The sequence below is a fragment of the Haliotis rubra genome, unplaced genomic scaffold (genome assembly GCF_003918875.1).
Source record: "Haliotis rubra isolate DU_JTF1 unplaced genomic scaffold, ASM391887v1 Scf217, whole genome shotgun sequence".
Lineage (NCBI taxonomy): Eukaryota > Metazoa > Mollusca > Gastropoda > Lepetellida > Haliotidae > Haliotis > Haliotis rubra.
The window spans coordinates 394929-401888 of NW_025766192.1; positions in this window are offsets into that span (position 1 = coordinate 394929).

The following is a 6960-nucleotide window of genomic DNA, read 5'->3' on the forward strand; positions in this document are numbered from 1 at the left end:
TTGTTACAGAATTAGTGCAAACAGTGGGGTCAAGTAACTTATCAAAGATGTCAAAAAGAAGTGGATGGACTACAAGTAAGTGCTGAAATACATCAATATTTTGAACATAATATTTTGTATTAAATAAATTCTACCTGCATGGGATATATCATGTTTGTCCTGACAGTATATAAACATTTATACTTTTTTGTTTCATTAGGAGTCAAACAAGGAAAAAGGAGGCGGAAAGGAGGAGGGAAGCAACCAAAACTGGTGGGGGGCCTCCACCATCAATCCTGACAGAAGTGGGCAGCAGGTAAGCCTACAGTCCTTTCTGAATCATGAATTTCACGTGTGTCTTTATGAAGATATATGAAATACATCTGGGCATATTGTTTACAGTGTATGCAGTTGCTGTTGAATTGTTATTTAACAATTTCATTTCAGGTTGTATCATTCCTGCCTTCATGCACTATTCAAAGTTGTGATGGTGGCCTTGAAAGAGGAATTTGAATGTAAGTTCATGAAATGTTATATGTGGAATTGTTTACAGCTGAAACAATCTCAAATGAAATGTTAATTTATATAATTGACACATAGTGTAGATTGTCTCACAAATAAAGGTAAATTTGAAAATGTAAGGAAACCGATGTAATTAAAATTGATTTAAAATTTTGAATAATAATGCATTTGAGTTGCCATACTTTTGGTAGATTGTTCCTTTTTGATTGTATGAAAATTTCTCAATTGTTATTACAATTCATGTTTTACTTACAGGCACTACTCCGGCCACCCCTGAGACTCTCCATGTACTGCCGGATTTGCCACATGATGGGGCCTACAGTCTACCGACCTACTCAGAGAGTTTGTTGTCAGCAGATGATGTTCCCCAAGGTTATTAACATGTACATCATGAATGTAAGGCTCATTAAGTTTAGGACAAGACATTTATAGGGTTCTGTGTGGAGAGAGAATTATGACAGTTTATAGCAAGTAATCTATCACAACATAATATGACATCATATCTACAATATCATAGTATCACAGGTTTTACTGGAATGGCTCAATGACTTCATAGTCCATTCTCTCCATGTGTTCATAGTCCACTCTCTCCATGTGTTCATGTTTCACATTGAGAGAGAAGATGGGTGGTATTCATTTAATAGTAAAATGTCTTTACTGAGAATTTCGGATTCCTGTGATTATGTTTCCATGTCTACGTCCACATTTCAAAATCAAATGATGTGTATCTTTATTGCAGTTGATACAGTTGATGCAGTTGATGCAGTTGTACACTTGATGGCCTCAAAGACTCAGTGGTATGTACTGTAATTCATGAAGTTTCAAAACATACATAGATGGAAATTGTATTTTGCTAAAGAACTTTGTTTGTGTGTATTTGCTATACTGATGGATGGGAAATATCTCCTGGTGTAAAACTTGTGCTATATAATATGAAACTATATTTCAGATAAGGATACTATTGTTATGATAGAGAGGGAGAAACTGAACGTCCTTACGGACCTGCTTGAAGTTCAAAAGAAGAGACTACACATTGAGGAGCAGAAGTTTGTCTATATCACCTCTCTGCACCAGACTGGCCAATCTGAACTCAATGTGTCCCCAATCATTCAGTTTCTTTGACAGAATATGCATTTGCACAACTATTAAAAAATCAGACTGTTCTTGTACCTATTGTTATTATTTATCATAATTCTGCCCAATGACACCATGATTAAGAAAAGCAGTTTTTTATGACAGCTTGTCGAGCTTTGAGACCATCATTTAGAGGTCACTGGTAAGATATTCCATCTTCGTGGGTAAGGTCTTCCAGTGTTGGAGGAGCTGGCAATCTGAGGTTGATGCAGAAATTGTGTAACTGACAGGTTGCATACACAACTTGATGGCATTTCTTTGGGTTAAATGGGAGGCAGCCACCGGATTTATGTAGGCACCTATAAACAAAATATTGTTATTTGTTCAGCATAAAGTCCAATTTTACCAGTCAAATTATCCTTATAAATTGAAGTATTCTTGACGGATCATGTCTTTCATTTACTAAGAAGTTTGAGTATCAATAATATCACATTATGCTTGTCAGGGGCGTAGCTTCCATTACGAAAAAAGCCCGGGCTTACACATGATTGTTGCTAAAAAGGTTGGGCAAGCTCTCAATACTATCTAAATGTAAAGTTGTGCAACCTACAAGAAAAAATTGGCTTGCTACGCGCCTGCTTGTATTATATTATTACATCTCAATCTGTAACTAGCCAAAAAGTAAGCTTTCCAATATATGAGCATCTCAAATAGTGTTGGAAGAATATATAATATGAATTTGCACATGCCTAAACCTGGATTTGAGGAGTCCAAAATCCCTCTCCACAGTATTGCGGGTTCTGCAGTGAGCAGTGTTGTACCGCTCCTCAGAAGGTGTGGTTGCATTCACTTTTGGTGTAAGAAGCCATGGGCGACAGGCATATCTGATGAAGAAGTAATAAAAAAGTATAAATAAGCCATACCATTAATAACATCAAGTCAACATGAATAGTACAATTATACATATCAACTAAAGGGTGAAATAGATTCTATTTCACTGATTGATTTAAACACTGCTGTCTTCAATTTAACTTTAAATTTTTAATCTACTTTTAATGTCACTATTAGTAACTTACTTACTTACTTTCTAAAACGGCAATAGCAACCTTTTTTGGACCTCATGGCATAACCCATATTGGGCCTTGCGTAATGATTGGTTATGAAAACGAATAGGTGGCACCTCTGGTCACTGTCAAGGTCATTAATGGAGTAAACAAGGTGTGTATCCTTCGAAGTTTTACATTATGATTTACCATCATGTTTGAATACGGGTAGTATACATATGCTGAAAGTATAACGCATTAAATATGGACGTTTTGGACTATAGTAGTTAGTTTCTAAGTAGTGTCACGTACTTTAGTTCTGCGTCACAGAAAGCTGGAACGTTTACGGCATGGAAACCCTTTCTGCACACGTAAACAGCTTCTTCGTCAACGCTGGGTCGCATGATAGGGACAAGAGTTCCATCGATACAACCAAGCACCTTTGGAAATCTGCCAATGTTATAGAAGGATTCCTTGGTGGCTCGTTGGTCGGATGCTGACTTTTGGAATGATATTTGTTTCATATGTTTGACAATAACATCGTTTGTGCGGGTAAATACCCGTGACACAGTGGACTGGGATACCCCATGCAAGTCCGCTAGGTCAGAGAAAAACGATCCCTTGCCATAATATCTGAGGGCAATTAAAACCTGTGTTTCCGGCGACAATGCATGAGAACGCTCGGTTTGGAAAGCAAGATATGGTGATAGTGAGTTTACAAGCTCAAAAATGGCATGACGTGGTAGACGATATCGCCGGACTGTGCTGTCATCATCCAGCGTATCGAAAACCCGAGTTCGGTCCCGAAATACCCTTGGTCGTGATGGTTTTCAACTAAGCCGAGCAGAAAATATGCAGCCATCTTAATTCTCAAGTTACGACAGAAATGTTTGATTTACGATAGGGGCTGGCCGTTCTTAAATTTTCTCTTAACTTTACAAGATGTTTTCACTAAGACAGCTTTGTGGATCGCTTAAGATTTCTGTCTTGAAGTTACGATAGGTTTTACGATGTTCTTAGTGCTACGAACGCTTTGTGGATTGGGCCCCTGATGTTTGAACACTTCTTGCTAAACTATACTCTGTGAAACTATACTCTGAGCTTTAGTGAAGTGAATGATTTCCGAAGAAGGGACACGTTGCCAGTGAAAGGTTTCTGAAGAGTAAAGTCTGTGAGTGAGTGAGTGAGTGAGATTAGATTTACGCCACACTCAGCAATATTCCAGCTATATGGCAGCGGTGTGTAAATAATCGAGTCTGCACCAGACAATCCAGTGATCAACAGCATGAACATCGATCTGCGCAATTGGGAACCGATGACATGTGTCAACCAAGTCAGCGAGCCTGACCACCCGATCCCGTTAGTCGCCTCTTACGACAAGCATAGTCGCCTTTTGTGGCAAGCATTGGTTGCTGAAGACCTATTCTACCCCGGATCTTCACGGGTAGTAAAGTCTGCGAACTGATCCTTACCTTGTGATGAACAAAAACATCTCCAATTTTCTGCATGAGGAAAATGTCAAGGTCCCCATTACAAGTTAACCAGTGGGTAGCCTGGTTAGACGAGACATCCCCACTACAACTGAAACTAAGAAGTGATCTGTTTGCTGTCAGATCTCTTAGACCCTGAGTTATAGCAGGGCGCCTGTGGTACTGGGTCAAGGACTGAACTGCTGGCTTTAGTATTAGATCCTGTTAGAACATGGAATAGATTACCACAGAGACTAGGCAATGAACTGTTGCTCTTTACAGGTCCAACGTTTGTGTGACACATGAGGAAATAGACTACACAGTAATTTGATTACTTAGGATTTACTTTAAAACTCTTTAACAATCACAAAGTGTGCAAAACTTAAAGTCTCAACTCACCCACACTCGTTTATTGACGCACGCCATTTTTTTGTTAAATCTTTGAGATTCCACCTCCAACCATCATATCATGACTCCCCTGCATGGCTCGTTGCCAAGATGTCTGACTTTCTCTGAATCAATCTTTTGAAAAATAGGACTTCTTTTTGGTGACAGTATGTTGGTACACAAAGTTTTTGGTTATATTCCTGCCACGGGGGCCCTTCTGTACGCGATCCTTCTTTACCCTATGGCGTAATCATAGTCTGACTTCACTGACACTGCATGAACTTGCTTTTGTCTTTCCTTTCAGGACGAACAAACGTGATGTGGGATTCATTCCCAACTTAATTCAGACCGTAAAGCATTTGTTTGCTGTCACCATATAGCTGGAATATTGCTGAGTGCAGCCTCAAACTAAACTCACTCACTCAAACCATTTAATGACTTACCTGATAATGTTGTGAATTATATGTGCTATTTAGGTGGTATTTAAATACTTTTCGTAGTGTTAGTTACTAGGGCTGCGCAATATAACCGGTTTACCGGTATTTACCTGTTCAGACATGAAAACGATACGTATTGCGATACGCTGATCGAAAACCGGTATTTTGACTTGGCACTCGAAAATCTTCGGATATTTCCTTGTTTCATTTTTGCCAAATATTATTCACATTTTTATTTTATCATGATTAAAAGTTGTTATTAAAGCTTAATCAAGCACAGTGATTTTGTTGTGTTTGTGCTCTATAAATCAAGCATTAACTCGATTAGTAGTAGTTTTTTGTTAAAAAATACTTCATGCAATATATTGCAATACATATCGCAATACATGCTTTCGCATCGCAATATATGGCAATATGAAAGTTCTCTGCAATATCCACCCCTATTAGTTACTGAGGTAGTACATTGTGTAAACTAGCAAGGTGATATTACAGTAATCCACAGGGAAACAACCAACTACATGAGCCCATACACTACCATATCACCACCAAGTTAAATCTGATTAGCAAAATCAATATGATAGGACAAAACTCATTTCCTCGATTGAACGTTGTGGATTTCAAAACTGATTTAAAGTAATCACACTGGGATTACGTCAAGCGCAGTTATTTTTCAATGACAGGTTCGTTGTCGACCGCTGCAATCAACTGCATCAGTAGTGACTGTGGTAATTTGTGGAGCATCTGTAGCACACCTACACCTGTTTGGCAACATGGGATTGGCTATAGTGAGTTGGGTGTTGAACCGCTTTCAGTAAAAGTCCAACAATACCATGGTGGCAACTGAATTATCCTCGTGGGAATGAAACTGTGTCACTGCCATCACGAGCCAACACTTTAAGCTTTCTCATCGCCCTCAGATTGAAGCTACTTGGCAGAAAGAATGTGATGAAGAGGTTAAAGAAGTGATTTGATTATGACTTGAATTTTTTCAATTGGTATTTTGCCTCAACCCATTTCTTTGATTGGCTGTGTATTTGTTCACTGAGGTGCAAACTAGATGCATCCATGTATCTACTGTTAGTGAAGAAGAGCTGGGCTTCACATCTATATGCCCCTTTCCTATGGAGAACTAGACATTGCCATGACGTCCTTTGATTGAGTTATTGGGGCGGTGGGGTAGCCTAGTGGTTAAAGCGTTCGCTCGTCACGTCGAAGACCAGATTTCGATTCCCCACATGGGTACAATGTGTGAAGCCCATTTCTGGTGTCCCTCCCCGTGATATTGCTGGAATATTGCTAAATAGCGGTGTAAAACTAAACTCACTCACCCATGCACTGATTGAGTTATTGATACAATGAAACTGAATCGGGGACACAAGAAGAATGTCGTCAAAAGAATCGTTTTCTACCGTTTCTCCAGAATGGACGGATGCTACATTTCCCTGTAGAAGTCTAAATTGCCCATCAAAGAAGTTACAGTTCCCTTTCCAAATAAAGGTGCAGGTACATTTAATTGAAAAAGGTACATGCACCATTTAATAAAAATATAAAGCACAAAAATACCAAACTCATACATATCAAGACCAGATAACTATGTCAAAATATTTGTGATTCACTCCCGTTGAAGCCAGTCCCTGTATCTGTTCAGTAAGCATTTCCTCGGCCGTGCACACAGACACTGACACAAGGGATAAACCAGGTGGTTGTTGTGATTTTGCTGATGAAATAATCCCGACTTTACAAAATCACCAAACTATCACAACGCCTTTACTTCAGTAACATACATATTTGTTCCCGACTAGCATCCTCTGAAAGTTATTTCAGGTCATGCTGTTTGGGAGGAAAGTCTGAAAAGATGCAAGTATTCCTAAGGCGACAGTCGACATATAGCTAGAATACTGCTGAGTACAGCGTAAAACTAAACTCACTCACTCCTAAGGCGACACACACGAACTCGGGTTTGATGCTGACAAACCTACAGGATGATCGGGCCCAAACTTGTTTCGAACTCAGGATCAAAAGTTCACTAGATGACTGGGGCAAGCCATG